The 22,342-nt window shown below is 40.6% G+C and overlaps 1 long non-coding RNA gene across 1 annotated transcript; it reads left to right on the top strand.

The window, feature by feature from the left end:
* The first annotated feature begins 1,239 nt into the window (after window positions 1–1,239).
* LOC109894993 (uncharacterized) lies at window positions 1,240–17,547 on the top strand. The gene is made up of 5 exons (XR_002255916.2): window positions 1,240–1,695; window positions 3,509–3,734; window positions 5,671–5,759; window positions 7,105–7,446; window positions 16,440–17,547. It is a non-coding gene; the product is annotated as an uncharacterized LOC109894993 (long non-coding RNA).
* The last annotated feature ends 4,795 nt before the right edge of the window (window positions 17,548–22,342 follow it).

The raw sequence follows: 22,342 nt of genomic DNA, 5'->3' as shown, positions 1-22,342 counted from the left end.
TGGCTACATACACTGCTGGAGCGGAACGTTGTGGTGTAGAATATCTGCTTTCAAACATGAAACATGGAGAGTGCCAAGCATTGAAGGTAAAAAGGGGGATTAGCGAGAAGAAAATGCTCATGCTAAAAGTGTAGACTGCAGGCTTAAATAGCTCAGCTGATAAATGAAGATATAGCAAGCTGCATTGATTACGTCTCATCACATAGCACGCACTAACCCATAGCCCACCTGGACAGTTTGCCAAAACGGTTGGATAAAAAAAATGTTATGCTAAAAAACTAGGATAATATAGCCTAATAAATATCATAAAGACATAGAAATGACATTAACAGATGTATAGTTAATTTATTATAAATAGCTACACAGCATCTTTACTGAGCACATCTACCACAGAGCAGATCTTACACTGGGCGCGTATAGTATCAAAGCACAGAACTACAAGGCAAAATCCAGTTTCAATAGATTCCCTCTCTCTTCTTCGATGATAGGCCTATTCTAGCACCCTATTTCATCCGAATTAGCTTAATTTAAATCTGCCACACCAACACCCGAAGGTGGATTGGGCAATACTAGGCCTAGCTCAGTATGTCCTCATCCAATAACATTCATACAGAGTTAATGGGGGGGGGGTACATCTAATAAACACAAATACACAGACACACACAGGTATAAACCTGCGTAAAAGTCACCAAACGTGCATAAAACCCTGTTAAATCAAATTGTAGCCTACCCCTTGCCATAAGAAACCAAGTTTGGGGTAATCTTTCGATCTTTTACTTATATAGTGTAATAAACAGGCGGTAATATTATCTCAAGTAGCCTATAGCCTAAACATGGATAGAAGAAGCGCTCTCTCATAAAATGGCATACGCGCAAAGCATGATTAACTCACACGTGTATGCTCACTGTTGTACCTGACACACACGCACACGCACGCACACGTACGCAAACACACACACACACACACACACACACACACACACACACACACACACACACACACACACACACACACACACACACACACACACACACACAGTACAGCCAATAGGGTGCTCTGATGATTTAATCTATTACGGCCTGTCTGTGGGTGCCCATGTGTCAGGTCTAGAGTGTCTCTTTCCCACTGTGTAGCCTGTCTGTGATTGGTCACTCGGCCGTTTGCTTGCTGGAGTGACGTCACTGCAGGAGAGAACTGTCAGAGGAAGAAGCATTTAGAGAAAAAACTCTATGCTCTCAGGGTAGTGAGAGCAACGGAGGCACGGAGGAGAGCCACAATGGATAAACTAACGGGCCACGGGAGGACCGCGCTTTGATTTATAATCCGTCGAGAGATACCATCTCGTATGCCATCCACGAGAGACAAGTGAAATAACGGTTAAGGGATCTCACAACCTCGGAAATAAACCACCAATTCGACATGGATCGGTTTGAGCATCGACAGCGCCTTTTAGAAACTGGCTGCCTCCACCTGCTTCGAAGGCGGATTTTGGATAAGAAGCGTTTATCGTTTTCTGTACTGTCCTCTCTTCATAGGTTAATCATCTGATTTCATTTCCTCGGTAAAAACCTATTCTATAGGCTAGCCATATGCTTCTCATCCTATACCGGAACCCTTACTGCTGCCTTCCACGCGGGTGCGCCGCCCTCCATTGGATGGCAAAAGAACCAGGAAAAATGTCCTCGCATTGAAAAGTAAGGATTCCTTATTCAATAGACGTCGATGTGAGTTTATTTCAGGCTATATAGCCTACCGCTAGCTGCAGACACTCATCTTTGTTTACCATATCGCAGCCATCAATTCTGACCATCATTTATATATTTATATACAGTGTTAAAGAGTCTGAATTGATCTAGTAAAGCTGGCTAATTATGGGACAAATGAACCTGTGTCTGATCTGATCAACTGTAGCCTATGCTTATATAGTCGAAAGCGCGGATAGATCTACATCGCCCTGTATAGCCTCTATGACATGTATAGGCCTATTTGGGAAATAAACGCAGTCCTTTTGGTCATGTAGATACTGCTAGGGGTTTTATTTATATGGTATATTGGTTAGATTATTTTCTACGTTCATTTAGTAAGATAGTCGGTGTGATGAAATTAGGCAGTTTCAAATGTAGCCTATAGCCTGGTAACCTAACTGCTTTGTAGGAATATCCTCATCCATACATTGGATGTGTAATGTCACCCACATACAAAGACATGTACATAAAATATGCAATTATTTAGGCTATTCTGTAACATAGCAATAAAGTTGTGTCAATTTCTGTAAATATTTTAATTGTTGCATTATATTAATAACAAACAACATTGCGTTGTGTTAAATTATTGATGTGTTAAATCGAAATTATTTGGAAATTGCTTACAAGATCACTATTATTCGTGACTTTTTCAATTAAAAGCTATGACGTAAGACGCACTGATAAAGGGAAACGTGGGTTCATCACAAGATTAGTCTTTATTAAAACATGTGCAGAAGGCTCATTATAGATAGACTAGCTACAATACTAAACCCGGTAAAATAATGATGGTCTAAAGGCCTACACGCGTTCTACTTGATGACATGATTTAGCTTGTGTTTTTTACACTCCCTTGTGAGAAATGAATGGATTAGTTCATGAATAGCCCAATTGTGTGTTAGTGTGGGTATCCTCTATGATCTTTTGAAACAGATACATTTTTCCAGGAGGGGTAAGAAACTAAATTATATCCAGATATACAAATAGCCTATAGACTAAGGATTTCAATAATAATATGACATTAATAATAATAATAATAATAATAATCATATAATTTCATTATAATGATCATAGGTGACGTATAGTGCCATGCAGTCCTTACCATAATAGACACAGGCTATTTTTCTGGAAAAGTCGCTATGCCTATAATAGCGTACCTACTGCGTGCAAATACGATGCCAATCGATGCAATTAAATCGCCTGTGATATGTTTTTACATGAATTTATCCTAATTTTTGTCATAAGATATGTAGTGGGAGTGGAATCCTAAGTGGTGAAGACGGTGATGGTGTATGGGAGCAGAACTATAGGCCTATAAATGGAACATTTCAATGTGAGCCAAGTCCTCCGCTGGTTGAGAGTCTATTGATCGATTTACTCTAAAGTGACTCGGGATTTAATATCGCGATGATTTAAGTTATGCAGAATTTAAGGATCTTTCACAAAAGGCGGGAAGCTGGTTGCACGTCCAGGCCAGGCTTGTAGGCCTATAGGCCTACATGCTTGTGATGTCACCATGCATGGGTCTATATCAGTGAGAGTAGTTAGAGATGGAGACAGATTAAAACCTTTCCCAGGGTCTTATTCATCGACCCCATGGCCTGCACATCAACTAATAATCGGAAATATTTCTATTGATGTAGGCCTATTTATTATTATTATCTTTTTGGGGAGAAGGGGACACATTTATGGATACCAATTGGTGGTAGCAGTGTCATTATTAGGCTAATTATTGCATTAACAAAATGTTTATTTTTCATGTTAGGTGGAACCCATACGATACTCTGGCAGTATGTACAAGAAGGAGTCGGTTGCTATCTTTGGTTATCTAGCTGTATGAGTGTTACTCGGCCGTCATAAAGCTAGCTAACCGAAAGTAGGAATGTCCTCCAAACCTGCGACTCGGACAGGAATAAATGGTGTCTGGGAGTGAAGACACAAAATAACATAATTGATATGCAATTACAGGCCAATACCTCAGTGCCTTTCCGGTAAGTTATAACAATTTTCCCTAATCACTTATTATAAACATCTGTTGAAACACTTCTGAATTCCTCAAAACCTGCTACAACCCGAAATTTAATACGTTTTCTTACTTAATTTAGTGAAAATATTCTCAAAATATAAGTAGGATCATCTTTATAGCATGCCTTTAAATGAAAAGACAACATTTTCTACAATCATGCTGTGAATTGAAGTGTATATTTGTCCCACTTTTGTTTAGTATGCTTGGAGCAAGAATACTCTTTATATATTTATTTATTCCATCACGCAAAGCATCTGGAGTGTTTTTGCCTAAAACATCTTCTAAAACGAAAAATACTTCAGAAAAAGCCTTTATTCCGTTCAGAGGAATACATAACTTTATCCAGTCATATGAGTGAACTGTAACAGTTGGTATTCAGGCCTGAATATGAATAAAGCTTTGTTGCATAAAAGTATCCACAGTTGAGGCTGTATTCCTTATAGTTCTCACTGCATAAATCAGGTTTAATACACGCAAACAAATATTGAATTAAGGTTTAATGAAATGGATTAAGATTTGTAGCTCATATTGATATCATTCTTAAAAAGGTGGAAAGGTTTCAATTTTCCAGAAAATGGCCGCTATTAGCCCTTATGACGTATTTAGGCCTACTGTAGTCCAATGCCTATGAAAAAGGCTGTCCTGATTAAGATGAGCTATGTAGGCTTTGCCTACCCCTTGCACTGATATTCTGAATAAGCGTAGACTAATGATATCTTTCAGTCGATATTAAGTCAAAGAGATCCATGTCATTACATAAACGCATCATTTCAGGAATAGTTGTGTTCTCACATTGAGTTGTGTTACCTAGAAAGGAAGAACACTTAAGATATTCATGGTTTTTGTAGATTTTAAATGCATTATACCTCCCATGTGAGTCACACAATACTTTTACGCATTGTGTGCACACCTAATCGCCCAAATGATTCAAGTGTCTCAATTTGGACTTTCTGCCTGGCCCTTCACGGTGCTATAGCCGTCCTTCAAAAGGCAACTTCTATAGCTTCTCTTGGAGAACCAAATCCGGGGATGCATTTTCATTCAACCAACAACTCCTCTCAGAGCCTACAGTGGCTCTCAATGGCTGGAGCGCGCTCCTGGCTAATTGGTTTGATTCAGTAGGAGGAGGCTATACGCTGGATTTGTGAAACGTCCAAGCGAGCTTTTCCCACGACCGGACAGATCTCTCCATTCTAGTGTGTCACCAGACAATTTAGAATTTCCACTGGTCAACCCGGTGACATAGGGCCCACCAGTCGCTATTCTGATAATCTCGTCCTTAACCAAAACCGCATCCTATTGATGTCTATTCTGAGCTTTACATTACCCAAGTGTTGGCCGATATCTAAATTCCTACTCAGGTATTTTAATACTGAGAGTAGGCTAGTTGTTGATGATGGAAATGAACAACTACTATCAACTCACTTGATTTGAACACTTCATATTCTAATCAATCTCAATATATGTTTAAAATATCCACCTATACGTATTTATTGTAGCTTCACCTTTCTTCACTAACTGCATGCTGATTGCACCTCTACTCTACTCAAAACAAAAGCCTTGTGTCCTCCAGCCTGCCTATCTGAATCTCCTCATCAATAACTGTAATGCAGGCTCTGGTCCAAACAATTCCCAAAAAAGAAGAATGGAGACATTATCTAAATCAACCACATCTATCTCACCACTCTATTCTTCTCTAGGCCTAATCCAAATAAACATGTCCTTTGAATGTTGTAGAAGAACCCTTGGCATGACTATTCTATAACCCGACAATGATCAAATTAATTGTCGCTGAATGTTAGTAATGAGAATTCAAGCGTATTGTTTTAATGGATACGTGTAGTTTTTTCTCTCACTATTGCATTGTATTGTATTTGGAAATGTCTTTGTTATTGTCAAAGGTTGATCCAGTGCCCTTGTCACTGCAGTGGCTGCCTGAGATACACACAGAAACTCTGCAGTATGAACAGCACAAACTGTCTACTATATGGTAAGTAAGGTATACAGTACATGTGCATATTATATGGTAGAGTAACAGCTAATGGCAGATATAGAGAGGCATGATGAGAGGAGAGAATATGAGAGAGAGGTTGAAAACAGAACATGAACATGAACCAATGTGGGTGTGAATGACAGGTGCTAGGATGCAGCTCCGTGCCTCTTGGCTTCAGGTTTCTCTATGCCTCCATGGGAGCCTTGGTGGAGATGAAGATGTGTAAAAGCTCCAGTATGTTCCTGGTTTGTGCTGGTGGCAGCATGACCCAGATCTGAGCTGGCTCCCTGTAGTCGTCAGGTTCTGACGCTGCTGCCTTCAGCTTTGTAGTACAGAAAGGAGGAAAGAGCAGAGGAGGAGTAAAGGAGGAAAAACGCTGAAACTTCAGCATCTGCTTCAGCCACTTCTTTCCTCTGAATCCATTCTGTTTACAAAGAGGCTGTCTGCCTGTTTCATCTCATGTGGGTTTTGTTTTCCGACCCGCCACCCACCCACCACCCACGTTTCTCACTGATCTTCAAAAATACATTCTCCCTGAAGATGGAGGAACTATAGTCTCCATCTCCAACTCCCTCTCTCATTCTCTGCTTTTATAGGCTAATCATAGAATAACCTCCTTTATGGACTCTAAATTCATTTGACTTGACACAGTAGCAAGCAGATTGCTATTCTGAGTAGATCTTACAGCCTGAAATTATATTTCCTCTTATTCATGAAGGCATAGATTAGAACGCTAAAATATAAATTAGTATTATGAGTCTCTTTTACAACAATTTAATCATGAATCTTTTTTGTGAAATAAATAACTACTGATGAACAAGTGTGCTCTTTACATTAGACCATCTGCTAAACGGGACAACGCACCACAACAAAGCATTTTTTGCTGGCAAGATCTAGGGTGGCTGGCGGGTAATCTTTTTTTCTGCCCGGCATCTAACCACTCTCTGACGAGCTGGCAACCCCTTTAATTAATTAACGGTGTTGAGAGCGGCTCGTTCTCTATTGTCTCTAATACACTGACCCCCTCCCACAGTCTGAAACGACAGCAGGCTCACATACACACTAAAGCAACATTGCAGCCACTATGGGTAGCACAAAGCCAGTACAATACATGCCATACAGTCTACTGTACACCATTGCTTGAGTCAAATAACCAGACGGCACTCTATTAAGATTACTATCAAACGCTTCACCCAGAGTCTAGTACCTTGTAGTGGTGTGACTGTCAGATACAAAGGAATTACAGTTATTCTGTCCTTTTATTTCCCTAAAGACAGATTATGTGGTAGTTGCCATGGCAGTGATAAAAGGGGGTCTGTTTTGTGCTTTATTTCCTCCACAGTGACTGCCAGCCATTCACACCAGGTCTGGATTGAGCGAGGGGAAAGTGGCACAGTCGTCACAAAAAAGGAGAAAGCAGGAGGGGAAGAAAAAGGCCAACCCCCTTGTCCCTCTTCCCTTAAATCTCCATCACCGGAAGCCTTTGGTGCCATCTGTGCCCCTGGAGAAAAGGACGGACGAGATGCCTCCACCCTGTGCCAATGGGGACAAAGGAGCTGCCAGTTAGAGCGGCCCCCCTCGCAGGCAGCCAGAGGACTCTGTGTGACTGACTGGGGCTGAGCTACGGAAGCCATCTTGATGGAGAGTCTTGCTGCTGCTCCTAAAATGGCTGTGTTGGCATGAGGTAGGGCTGGCAGCACCATCGGTTCTATCGGGCTTTTCTCCATCACTCCTCTCATCAGTAGGCTAGCCTCTGTCAGCCCTCTCATCTTACACTCTCCAGTCTGAACTGGCTAACGAGTGTGACAGGGTTTAGGAGATATTAGATCAATTAACGCTTGTAGGCTAGAGAAAAAGCAGCCCCATCCATTACTGTTTAGATGTTAACGAGGCATTGCATTAACGAACTGACTATAGCCTTGTTTGATTTTTTGATTGTAATGTGCGTTCAGCACACTTTGCAACAGACAAGCAGTTATACGTTTTTTTATAATATACCACATTAAATACACGTATTTCCATATGAATAAATATTTATCTCTTAAATAATCCTAATTTTGAACATATATCTTTCTCTCACACATGCACGCACGCACGCACGCATGCACACTCACACACACACACGCACACTCACACACTCACACACACACACACACACACACACACACACACACACACACACACACACACACACACACACACACACACACACACACACACACACACACACACACACACACACACACACACACACACACACACACACACACACACACACATACACGCACACACACACAGAACACATACAATCCTTGCACTCTCAGGTTACATAAATCGGGTCATGTCAGATGATGATGATGCCCTTGTGGCCTTCAGCCACAGAGCAGAGCTAGCACACTCGTTGGTCATTACACCTTCAATCAGTCTCAAACCTACATTCAACCCTCACATCTCAAACCGCTGTTTGTCTCATACACACATCTTACATATGTGTCTTACATCTAAACCCACTGTTTTCTCATACTTAGCTTACAACTTCTGTCTCACTCGCGATACGTCTATTGTGTATGCATTCATACCTCATACTATAATGTGTCTCCTACCTATGTACATCTTCTATGTTTCACAACTATTGTACATCATTTGCACAATCATATGCACCTTACCAGATGTCTTCGAGCTACAATTGTTCCTGTATATTCTGTAATTTCAAAGATCTGGCTATTGCTTACGTTGCACATGGAATTACAAAATACAAAGTGATAGACCTTTTAATTTTCCATCATTGCACCTCATTGTTTACTTCCACTCTTGGTTACTTTGGCTACTTGATATTAAGCTATAAACTATTCAAAAAAGGACAAATGTGCACAGGGGGTTTAGCCCTAATTAGTTTCAGTCATTTCAGATGTTGTCTTTATGTATAACAGAGATGAACTACAGTTTATATATCCTTATTATCAGCACTTTTTTAAATGTATTTACATCTGTCATGAAAAATGGGCATATTCACAAAATAAGAAAGACAACAACAACTATGGTTGTATCTGTGTGTTTATCATAGAGAGGGAAACACCATTTACAGTACAGTAGGCCAGGCCTACCAGTCATGTTGGATGGTGTACTGTACAACATGTTCTGTTTATATTATCATCTGGCTTATGGTGAAGAGTAGAATTGGAGTATGATTTTTCATAGCTTTAAATTATCAGTCAATATAACAGGGCAAATGTATTTCTATACAATATATTTCTATACACTATAGATGTTTCTATAGGCACCTCACCTTGAACTGAAAATATTTCTCTTGGTCACAGTACAGGATGAAATGATTATAATGATCAGAGCGGGTCATTGCTTTCATTGCACAGACTGCTGTTGCTATGCAATTTATAAATTACACGTTGAGACAATTAGCTGGACAATTATGTTAACAAGCTAGGAATATGAATATGGCATGATAAATGGAAAAAAGGTAGGCTACCTAATGTAGGTTATGTGGTTGATATAACGTTAAACTGAATTTCACAAAGTCTAATATTACAGAGACTGCAAGGCAATATTACATGTATGTAATCTGACGATGTACTGAAAATATTTGGTATCGAAAATAAATAATCATATTCTTTTGAACAATAAATTATTCGCATACTCACTGAAGGTAGGACCTTGTCTGCCTATTTAGAAACCGATGTCCAACACAAACCGGATGCAAAGCACGACCTTGAGATAGGATCATTTGCAATAGAAAACCCACAAATAAACGCTGATATTTATAAAAATACTTTACATACGGCCTACTAAATCCATCACTATTAAAGACCACATATTTGTAAGGAAGAAAACACCAAAATATAGCCTGTTACTGAATCATTGGCTTTACAGAGATAACAAATAAAGGAAACAATGATGCAACTGCAGCCGTTAATGAAGAGCACCAGACAAGCTCTGTATATTAACATAATTGCATAGAAACGAGGAGAGAATGCAGAGCCGTCTTTAAAGGAACAGCAGCACATTAGAGGCGCGGGCTGCAGCCTTGTATTCGCGTAGGGTTTAGCTGCACGAGACACGCGACAGCAAAGTGGAAAATGTGGGATTAATTTTTGCCAAATGTAAAAATATCCAGTTTAATCCGAATATCCCCTAAATCCTGAAGTCCCTTTACTGTAACTAATGAAATGTAAAAGCCAGTGTAGATCATCCCTTACAGTAGGGTATCTTTTTATGAAACCTTTATGGCAGCCAAACAAAACCACACCAGATACAAAGAGAGAGTGACTTATAATACATACAGCCTAATGCCTCCTATATGGTAAATATAATGTCAATTGTTAAATTATGATTTCATTTCATTACAACAACAAAAAATAGGCCTATAGACACGTTCCACCTGACATCATGTGGTATATTATGTTTCTATGATATTTTGATTTAGGGATAATACCCCACTAAATCATGTAGGGAAATAGCATTCATTTGGAGCAACATTAATTCGTATCCCCAAAAAATGTATGCTTGATTGTTTGTACACACAAGAATAAGATCACAATGCTTGTTGAGTGATTATACATCTTACCTGCATTGGATGAAAGATCTACAGTAGCCTAGCCTACCCATACGTGCATGTATTCATCATCATGTACATTACATGGGATGATAAATGAATAACCACTATGTATTTTAGTACAATCAAAGATTACTGTAGCTTTAACATAACAAAGAAAAATAATGTGCCTTTATTATGATGAAGGAAATCCGCTATGCCTTTAATACAACAAAGGACAACTGTGCCTTTAATGCCCAAGCAACCTTTAATTAGACTAGCAGTCTCTCCATAGGGGGGAGGGGCCTCCTCATACCTGATTTACATATTCTCAAGGCCTCCATCGCAGATGTGTCACTGCATAGAATACAGGGATGGGCAGATATAAAGAAGCTTACTGGAAGAAGCAAAGGACTAGCTCTACACACAATGTGTTAATTAAACCTACAATCAGTTGTAGGGAATCTCATAATGAATAGCATTTGATGTAAATATGATGATAAGTGTGTGTGTGTGTGTGTGTGTGTGGGGGGGGGGGGGGGCGCGCGCCCAAGGCAAAGCCTATGACATTGAATATGCTTTGTTAAGTCTATTCCTGTGTTCGAATACTATCACATCTGGCTGTATCAATTAATTAATCATTTCCACTATGTGGATTAGGTGCCATAGCAACTATTCTCACAGACCATAGATGTGAGTTATTTTGCATTCATGTGAGAGAAAGTTCTTACAGTGATAATTTTCCACCATATATATGTCATAAAATCCTCATATCCTATATATTCTACTTTCAACACATGAATGCAGATACAAAGACTGTTCCGTTTCAGACTGACTGTGGGACTAAAATAGACCTATTTTGATCCTGATGCTTCATGTCCCATTTACTCAGACCGTGGGCTTGTATTTGGATGATTCTTACTACTAATTGGGGGGTGATATAGAGAATGCTCTGTCTATAATCCTCCTGGTTGAAAGGTTTAAAGGTTATGAAATCTGTAAACATGACTGATCTCTTTGTTTTCATTGGGTGGATTGATTTCATATGGCCTAGTTCCCAGTTAATGAAGAATACTATTGCTGTTACAGTAGACTACATGCATATCTCCCCATTGTCTTCAACCCTGATTGTTAACGCTGGACACAGGGAATTATTTGGTGGTGATGTGGTGGGAGCCACTGGTACAGTATGTAATCAGTGGTTTGTCAGTGAATGCAGTAGCATTGCAATCTAATTCAGCACCTAGGACAGCATCAGTTTAAGGCAGATGTTTTTACTGTAATGACTGGTGATGTTGCATTCTGCATGCACATGTGCCGAGTAGATGCACGTTTTAATTAGACATTGGCTGTGTGAACCAAAACACGTTGATTTGAACAACTAGCTCTCACAGTCTCACGTCAGAATTAGACGTTCATCCATGTTTCTCAAATGTCACATTTCGAAGTTATTCCAAACATCAAATTTCAAAGTGTTTAAGGTTAAGTTTAGGCATTAGCTCCACATTTTTAAGGTTAGGGTTAAGTTTAGGCACTACTGTAACTCCAAAGTCTTAAGGTTAGGCGTTAACTCTGAATGGTTAAGGTAAGGGTTAAGGTTTGGGATAGGTTTAAAACAAAAATCTCAAAAACATTTTCCTATCGCTGAATTAGAACAACCAACGTTAAGCCCATCCTCCATCCTGTCCACAACACCCTAGCAAAACCCAAACCTATTTGACTGTAAAAGCACTCACTGTTGCCTCTGGTGGCCGGTTTCCACATCATCTCCCAATGTCCTCAGACATGGATGGACGTCTAATATTGACTTGTATCACGAGTGACCTGGCTGGATTTAAATGTGTTCTATAAGAGAATGGGACAATGCTATCTTTCCGCAATGTGACTAATACCACATTGTAGGGTGCCCATAGACACGGAAGTCTGAAATGCACACGTGAACAGAAAGACACACATGCACACACACACGCACGCACACACACACACACACACACACACACACACACACACACACACACACACACACACACACACACACACACACACACACACACACACACACACACACACACACACACACACACACTCACACTCTCACTCTCACCCACGTACAAAACATCCATACTGATTCCTGTTAAATGTCTCTTTTAGCTCCTGGCACTGGGGAACAGAGCAGAGAGCAACAGTGAGCTGTGATCTTTGAGCCTGGGCTGCAGGGCTGCAGGTCGGTGTAGTGCACTGTGTACTACAGCTGTCTGTCTGTAGCTAGTCTGCCTGTTGGTAAACAGTAGATGGAGTCCACATTATCATTCTGCTCCTGGCTCCCCTCCACAATGACTGCTTTGTGAGGGGAGCTCTTGACGGAGGTCCACCACCCCTCTTTCCCACCATTGTGTGGGTGGGTGCTGCAGGAGACACAGGGGGTAATGGGGTGGGAAAGACGCTCCAGACCAGACACTGCCAGATGCCTGCATTAGCGCCAAAACCATGAGAGTGCCCCCTGGAAAAGCAGCCCCTCTCCCCGTTTTTCTATGTATTTATGTCTGTGTGTGTTAGTGAATGTGTCTCAGTGTGTGTGTGTGTGTGTGTGTGTGTGTGTGTGTGTGTGTGTGTGTGTGTGTGTGTGTGTGTGTGTGTGTGTGTGTGTGTTTTTTGCACAAATTATCATATTAGTTTAAAGTCCTAAATTAGCTATTTTTTTAATTATGTTGCACTGTTAAAATAATAACTTAAAGGATAATCAGAGGCATGTGTTTAAAATATAATTCATAGTTACAATGTTGGAAAACCTAAACGTATCTTAACTCACTGAGTACGCTGGGGGTTACTGCCCCTCATAAAAGCTTCAACTACCTTGTGTCTATAACAGCCAGCATATTAATGGTTGTTTATGGGAGAACAATTTTCAATAATTCACAGATGTAAAATCTTTACTGAATGTTATGATTTAAAAAGGCATAATTTGTTAGTATGGATTAACAATTTGGCATTGAGAATGTCATGTTACATTTGAGCTGGGTGGCAGACTGTATTCCCGATTCCCCTTCTGCCACAGACAGGCTATTAATTAAATGACAATCACAATATATTACCCTGTAAAAGGAGGCAGCCAGAGGGAAAATTAGAGAGAAAGGAGGGAGAGAAGTTGTTTTTACCAAGGGGCAGACAACAATATTTCACAGTAAGGCATTCAGACAATGATAATAGGTGATAATGTATGCAGGAACAAAAGAATGAGAGGTAAACAAAGGTAATGAAAGAGAATGTGAGAGGGATAGCACAGAAGAGCTCACTTAAATATCATGTTTAAAACAGTTGTAAAGAGAGAGAAATTATGTTTGAGCGTTAACAGGTTTATCCATTCAGAATGTAAGGTGGTGGGGAGTTTGTGTGTGTGTGTGTGTGTGTGTGTGTGTGTGTGTGTGTGTGTGTATTTATGCATAGTATCTGTGTGTTTTTATGCACTTCTGTGTGTTTATATGTGTGTGTGGACAGTCAGTGTGTGTGTTGGGGGAGGGGATGTACTGTCTGCCTCTGTGTGTCTGTCTGTGTTTCCATGTGGCTGAGGCTGCAGCTGGCATATTCATAGACAGGGTGAACAGGGGTCTGGGAGCTGTCTGGAACCACCTTGTATTATCCCACTAAGGAGCTCAATCTGAATCAAATGCAAGATACCGATCATACTTGGGTTATGACTATAAAATGAGTTATTTCTTTTCAGAGTGTTACCGTAGCTCTATTCTGCCATTTCTCATGAGGTCAAGTGGGCTGTTAGAGAAGGGGTTAACAATAAGAATAGAATGGCTGTGAATGCTTCTGTTACACCTCCACTGAACACCTAAAGCTGTGGTTCCCAAATCCCACATTGTACTGTAGCTGAAGCCTTGTGGATTTTATCAAGACCCCGCTGCTAAACACAACCAATGAATCAATACAGTATTTTCACCATGATCCAGGCAGAATTAACAACTGACGGGTGGGTTCAGACCCATGTAGATAAACACATTTAAGTAATCTTCCATCACATTCAATGTTATAACCTGTCCATAAAAGGGACTAAATCACACACCCTGCTCTGAGCTTTGTCTAAAGATTGTATGTTTTACACTCCCTCTCCTCTCCTCCTGTGAGGATACCTCAGCTGCGATCTCGTCTTAATCTGGGGATAAACGCGATTATCCCGCCAAGGATTGTTCTCAGCTTTGTAACGGCAACAGGGGACCTTTCACATCTCTTTTCTTCCCATGGCCCAGTGGCCATAAACAGCGTGGACCCCCAGACATGGGCCTGCCTCAGCTTACAGGCATTAGTATGGAGACAGCGGCCATAACAGTCCTAGCTAAAGGCTATGGTGTTTTCACCAAATGTGGGCAAACAATTGGTCAACCAAACAAGTTTTAATGACCACTTCATCATAAATAAAGGCATTTTGTATCCATTTATTGTGGGATCATTTAGAAAAGGTTAAGGAATGTATCACTAGATAGTCTTCACCTCCATTGTGCTGCGTGTATCTCTCTATCTGCCCATCACTCACACGGCCTGTGAACATTTCAGGCTGTCTGTCAAGTTCAAGTTCACAGCGGTGGGAATGTCTAGACTGATTCACATTCAGTACTTCTTCATCTACTTTTGTCAACCCCCCTCCCATCCTCCCCCTGATGGTCGTGTCCAAGGCAGGCTGGGGGAGCCCAGTGTTCTGTGGCGTTTCCGTGGCGTTGCTATGACAGAGGGGCTGCAGCGTTGTTATGGTAGCAGGCCTGGCGGGCCCAGCTATGTGCTGGTGAAAGGGACAGCCTGTCAGAAAGTGTGTGAGAAGTCCCTTAGGTCCCCCTTACAGCTGGGCAAAGGCACCCTGTCCCCCCACTCTGGTCCCCTCTTGTCCCCTTCCCGTCCTCCTCCTGTCCCCTAGCAGACAGGCCAGAGCCTGAGAACACAGAAACACAGAGAACATTTTATATTCATTAGACTCCCCTCTCTCTCTCCCTCCCTCCATCACTCACTCCTTACCTCCCTGTCTCCTTCACTCTCCCTCCATCTTTCTCCCATCCTGTCTCTCCTATGCATCCCTCCCTCCCTCTCTGGGACAGTAGAAGCAGGACCCTCTCATCTGTCTGCCTCTTCCTACCCTACTAACTGGGAGCTCATCCAGTCAGGTTGAGGCTTTCAAATACAAATGGACTGGAATGGCGCTAAAGACTTTGAGTGAGAACACTGGGGGCTATGTGTATTTGGACATTTTAAATGAACCTGAGTGTGTGTGTGTGTGTGTGTGTGTTTTGTTGAGGTCTCATTCAGGACTGAGGACGAGTATTGAGCATAAAAGGCTGATGATTTGCATAAGCTGCATGCTGTCTGAGGGTTTGGTGGGGGGGGGGAGCCGCAGAGAAAAAAATATATGAGAGAACATAAAAAAGAAAGAGGGAGAGATCCCGCATTGTGGATGAAGAGAAAAAAGAGGGGGCTTGAATAAGGGAGAGGGTGGAAAATTGACAGAGAAAGGGTCTGGCCAAGTCCCCCGGTGGGATTAAATTGTCCAGAAACCTCTCTATATATAATTTGGTGAAATTGGTAATGGTGCGGGTAGACTGCCCCGTGTATATTCAAAACTTGATGAGAGACAGCTAGATTTGTCTTAGTTGTTAAGTTGATGACAGTTAAGGATGAAGCAATAAACACAGTTATCAGAAAACGTTAATATCCCACATGAATTCACAATGATTCTTTGTATTGGTCAAATCTGTCACTTTTCTGCTTCTATCCACTCTGGAATTGCTTTGCACATACTATAACACAATTGTCCTTATTATTCATAACATTTCTATTGGTGTACTCCAAGTACCGAAACTGGTGTTAATGTGTTTTGAATAACGCAATGTAGAAATAGATGGAAGACTGTACATCCACATTTATTTTTTAACCAATCATTCACTGACTGACACATTCCCTGCTCCCAAACTAGATTCCATCAAGCATCAAGGCCAAGACCATTGTCATCCCTCCATCTTACTGTGACCTAAAACAATACTGGTCACTGTTTACAGTTAACCAATACGCTCTGTTCTGGGTTCTTGTGTTAAGCAATGTGACATGGGTGACTTACATGTTGTTTTTTATCTCTGTGCCTCCAGGTCCTGCTGGTGTTGACAACCTCCAGAGGAAGCCTCTTCCAGTAGCCCTGAGCCCTGAGCCCTGGGCCCTGGGCCCTGAGCCCTGGCAGTCGGTGTAGACGCACCAGCGGGAATAGCATGTCAGATCCCAGGATGTCACACAAGGCCTTCCTCATTGGCATCCTCTCCAGTCAAACACTGAGAAATTAGGGCACTGAAGAATCCCCCCTAAAGTTAATGCTTGGAGAGATTTACTGTAAGGACAATGTTTGGAGTTATTTGAAGACATTGTTTGCAGAAGTTGCACACGGATTATCTGCAGATATATTGCACTTGGGTAATGAATGTTCTCTTTTCCCTGTCTGAGAGTGTATAGTTTCAATATAACTTTTAACATTACAGCAGAATGTAAGACAATGTGTGTATGATGTGAAATCAAAAGGGATGAGATCAACATGTGTTCATACCTTAATCTAAGTGTGTGTGTGTGGTGCGTGCGTGCGTGCGTGTGCGTGTGTGTGTGTGTGTGTGGTTTGTCCCTATTGTACTCTTTAGAGTACTCTGGAGTGTACTGGGCTTCAGAGAAGCACTACAGTGCCCTAATGTGTGGGCTGCTTACAAGAGAAGCTCTCTGGATGTCTATCCTCTGTCATGTGCAATTAGTTACTTTATGAATAGAACTGACTACTCTATGCAAATAAATGTGAATGACTCACCCTCTGGCTGTATTGCAAATGTTGTTTAATGTTTGACTGTCACAGTGAAAAGAAAGACATTGTTTGGTGAAGATTCCATCCATTTACTGTATATCCACAAATGCTGCATTTTTCCAATTACAAATATTATCTGCATGTGTTTATAGTGATCAGGGAATGTTCTACATGAAATGTGTTGGATACAGTATTGAAGCAGTCAGATTAATAGCCGTCTCATTGCCTGATTGGTATTATTATCCTTATTCAGAGAGATAGACAGTTTTGAACATACCTGCAATAAAGAAAGGGACACATACTTGTACACTAAAGTCATACAAAACATGTTTTTGTAATTGAGTTCTGACTTGTCATAACTTCTGTGCTGTTTGAATTGAATGTGTATACAGAATAAATAATTCAACAGATGCCTAAAAGATTCTAGTGTTTTTTATTGCAAATACAGAAATTATTGATATTGAAGTTTATATGTCTGCATTTAGACATATAAGATCTTTTTCAGATCTTTTTCAGAGATTATCTGATTGGTCAAAAGACTAATACGTGAAAAACAGATCAGAATTGGGCTGCCTGTCTAAACGCAGCCTAGAGCTACAGACTCTGATAACTACAGTATGTTGCTCTTAAAGACAGTATGTGTATCAGCACCTTGGAAAGCACACCACAATAGAAAGCTGTTGGTAGATTGGTCTGGATCTTCTATTTACCAGATGAGTGTGAATATTATGCAACCAATCACCTTTATTTTGAAATGTGAATACAGTCCTACAACCGTTTGGACATAAACAGACCCTCCTCATGAAGGCTTCTGAAGTAGCCTAAAATAAATCAAAAGTAGCCTACCAAGGATTACCAGATGACCAGCTCTCAGGTTTGCTGGTCTTTGATCGGTAACTGCTTTCATATACATTTTTTACACAATGCATTTTGAGTGACAGGTGACACCTAATTGCTGAGAAACATTGAACATATCCTAAAATGATTCTGCAGAAACCTAATAAGGCATGCGCTGAGAGAAATGAAATCATGCTAATGGTTTGGACGAAATCTAAAGTGCAAAGGCATAATAACATGCAAAGAAAATAGACGTGAATCAAAAAAGAGAGAAACAGTGAAGTTGAGAGAGCCGATTGAGACACAGTGACGCAGAAGTAGCGGTACAGACATGACCCTGCAGAAGTTTCTCTCCTTGAGCTAACTCCCTCTCCATCAGAAGGCGTTGTTGTTTTGAACATTTAATTGCTCTTTAAATTCGATAGAGTATCGCCAATCACTCGCCATTTGACTTCAGACTGGATAGCACAGACTCGTCGACTCAAAACAAGCAACTCGTCTTTCCCCTCAAAGATGCTTCATCGTGGATTGACCGCAGAAAAAAAGAATCTGAAAATCAAATACATTTTACCCGAATTAAGAGGCTAGGCCTACATCTGATTTTTAGATTTGAAAAACATCACGAATCATTGCTTCATAAAGCCTGTGATTAAGGTAAGCAGATAATGATTTAATTGTGTGTAGTGCTTAACCAGTCTGTAAAGCAGATCATGTATCTGACAACTAATTTATGGCTATGTCTTCTCTGCAATATTAGTCGGGTCCACGTTGGGAATCATTTGCATAGGTCACTGACATTTGGAAATAGATTGGCCCGAAACACACTCCAATCGAACGTTTAGTTGATGCCAAAATACCTCATTCAAAATAGATCCAATACGGTTATCAAAAGTTATATTTTATTTTCGACCATTCCAACCGAAGTCGCTTTAGTTTGCCCATAGATAGGCTGGCTACTTAGCTTGACGTCTTGGGCCACCTATCTCTGACACCTTTTTAATGAAACATTCAAATCTAGCCTATACAAATGAACGGTATAAGAATAGAATGTCGATACATCTTTATTAATCGTTTATTAGCTTAGATTTCTAGAGTGCCTACAATAGAACATCTCAAAATAATACGTACTTGTAACATTTTGCCTCCATGTATTAGTGCTTCAGATACTCTATACGTGAACACTACACTAGCTTTACATTCTAGTCAGTTGAGTTAACTTATTTAATTGCAGAAACAATAGCCTACAATAAAAAAGCTTATGGATTGCTTTACAGAAGGTCAAATAAAGGTTAGGGTTCAAATATAATATTGTTTATTGCACGTTCTTTTTTCGGTAAATCTGTATTACTTTCTGACAAAATGCAAATATTTTGCTATCCCAAATAGTCACAGCATTCAGAAGACACTCTGAATGTAATTTGGTGAAATTTAAACACAAAGACAGAAATGATCACAAAAGTGCACTTTAATGTGTTTTAGTATCAGGAGGGGATCAAGCAGTAAGCTGAGTGTGAGTCTATATTGCTGACAATCCCATCTCCAAGTCCATCGCCAAACAGGGCTGGATGGATGCGCCAGCCAGAGAGGGTTATGACCTGTCCTTGTAAAGGGACAGCTTCACCGGGCAAAGACCAATAAAGTGACACGTGCTTATCAACATGATAATGTCCTGTTCACAACAAACCTGGGGTGTTTTAAGACATTGTAATTTTAAGACATTGTAACTATCTTAAAAGGTTTATAAATACTTTTATATTTATGAAGTGTTTACGTAGTTTAGACAATGAACTAGTTTTCAGATAGTTTATCATATTAACATTGTTATTCCTTGTACTTCTCTATTTCTTCCCATAAATCTAATCTATAACTACCCATCTATTATAAATCAATCCATCCTTTCATAATATGTATTTTTATGTAAAGAGTTTTATCCTAAATTCTACATTTCCTCCTATAATACCGGACAGTTCATGGGGCACTAATGGGCAATGTTATGTTGAAATGCAGGTACTTAAAAAAATGGCTGCACTTCATATTCAGAAATGATGTCAAACGTAGCTTTCATCAATGCAATATAACAATACAGTGTATAGAAAATAGGAGTTTGATGATGGGGTGAAGGGATGATGGGGTGAAGGGATGATGGGGTGATGGGATGATGGGATGATGGGGTGATGGGGTTTCAACGCTTGGAATGTGACTCAGAGAGGGACCTGTTAGAATCCTAGATGTCAGTGCTATTAAGTGTCTCCCCAGGGCCCTCTAGAGCAGCCAGGGGTCAGAGGGGATGACCGCAGTTTAAGTGGCTTGTCCGTCTATTCCCCAATGGCCAATGGAATGAACTCCATTGACAGGAGCTGACATGAATTTCTTTCACAGTGACACTGAAAGTGTGATCGTTTGATTACAGACACTGAAATACTCTTATAACCATATCCCCTATTAGGTAACAAAGGATTACATACACTTTTTTTATTACAGTATATTCAAAACCATAACCTTGACCTTCCGTTTTTCAATGGACAATAGACTTAAAATTCCTATAATATGCATAATTTTCCTTGCATGTTGAGGGTTTGTAACTATCAAAAGAAACCATTTATCCCTGACTAAAATTACAATTCATTTCACAGGACTTTAGATATCCCATCTCTTACATAATCTTCACTACTCTCTTGCTTGGGGTGAAACGTGTATGATAATGTAAATACATTCTGTATGTGTACAGTGTTAACTGAAGCCACTCCCATGATGCTCCCAGCCCAGCCTAAACTAGACTAGTTGTGTGAATGTGAAAAATGCTTGTGAAACAGCCCTGGCTCCCAAACGATTCTAGTAGACTGCCACAGGAACTTGACTGCATTTGTTCTGTCACATGGCACTCCACGATCATTTGTATTCATTCATTTATTCTTCTCAGATTTTCTGCTTGTCATAAAGAGATAGATAGGGCCTATTGTAGCAGGAGACATTGAGGGTCTCATTCTTACCATCACTGAGAAATGAATCTTCAGGCTTTCCGTAGGAGAACAAAACAACCTTTTATGTTCTATGTACTGGTATTTAAATAAACAAAATACTCTTCATCATCATTTCATATATTTACATTGCTACACTCTGAGGCGTTCTTGGATGGAGGAACAACTAATCCGTCCTGGGGAGTAGGGAGGTGACTAAACAAGGCACATATAGTCTAACAGCTAAAAATCTATTATCCTTAAAACGCTTTATGGGACTGTAAAATAGACACATTTTCTGTGGCTATCATTATGGGATGTGGAGGGAAAAACATCTAGCCAACTTCAGAATGGACTATAAGCAGTCATTGTCAACAGAACACAGCATCTCACTGTATGCAGCCATACACTCAATTCAACCAAGAGCCTCCTGTACAAGACTAGCACTCAGAAACGCCTGAGCCCCCGTGCACTGATATCAAAACACAATCGTGTACCTCTCTAACTGTAAGTGGGAAAAGAGGAGAGCGGAGAAAACGGCCAGTCTTTCAGAGACATCATTATGGCCGTCTCCTGAATGGAGAGCAGGCAGAGCGCAATTAGCTATAGACCAGCTCCCCCTGCAACGGAGGGCCGTGGATTATTGCCCAATCATTTATATCTTCCAAGCCAGTGAGCATTAGGGCCTGTATTCTGTGTTAGCATAAGAATAGAAACAGGTCCTGTGAACTTCACCGACCTATTGACCCTGCTCCCCAGACATGAATAGCACCACTTTCAGGCTCCCCAGCCTCTCAAACAGGCTTGAACCATGCCTAAAGTCCTAATCATGGTAATTTAATATATCTTAAGCCCCTGGTTGCTTTAGTGGAGCTCCTCTATAGTTTGTTTTAGGCATTCACTCCTTCTCACCTCATCATTACCGCTCCTTATTTGGCAAATTTAAGGGGCTGCTATGACACTACAAGTCCCTTTTCATCACCTAAATAAGCTGTGCTTCCATATAATTAGAACGGTTTTCTCAACTATTCAGTCTTTTCAGATCAAGGCAACAGAAAGAGGAAACCTCACTGAGGCAAGATACTGTACTCTGGCATGAAGAACCATGCCAGAGAATGACCCTGTCTTGGATATAATTCTAACACTATTTACATATGTTGCAAATTATGGCCCACCATAACCACTGGCACACACACACTCATGCCAATGTCTCCAAAAGCACACACACGCACACACACACACACACACACACACACACACACACACACACACACACACACACACACACACACGTACACACACACACACACCTCATTGAGTTGTGCACTGAGGATGCATGATAATACGATGTGTGAGGAAGAGGAAGAGGAGGAAGGGCAGGGTAATTTAACGCTGGGGATAGGCCTAATAGACAGTAGAG

This window comes from Oncorhynchus kisutch, linkage group LG8, assembly GCF_002021735.2.
Source record: "Oncorhynchus kisutch isolate 150728-3 linkage group LG8, Okis_V2, whole genome shotgun sequence".
NCBI lineage: Eukaryota > Metazoa > Chordata > Actinopteri > Salmoniformes > Salmonidae > Oncorhynchus > Oncorhynchus kisutch.
Note: the sequence above shows the minus strand (reverse complement) of the source record. Positions and strands in the feature narration are given on the sequence as shown.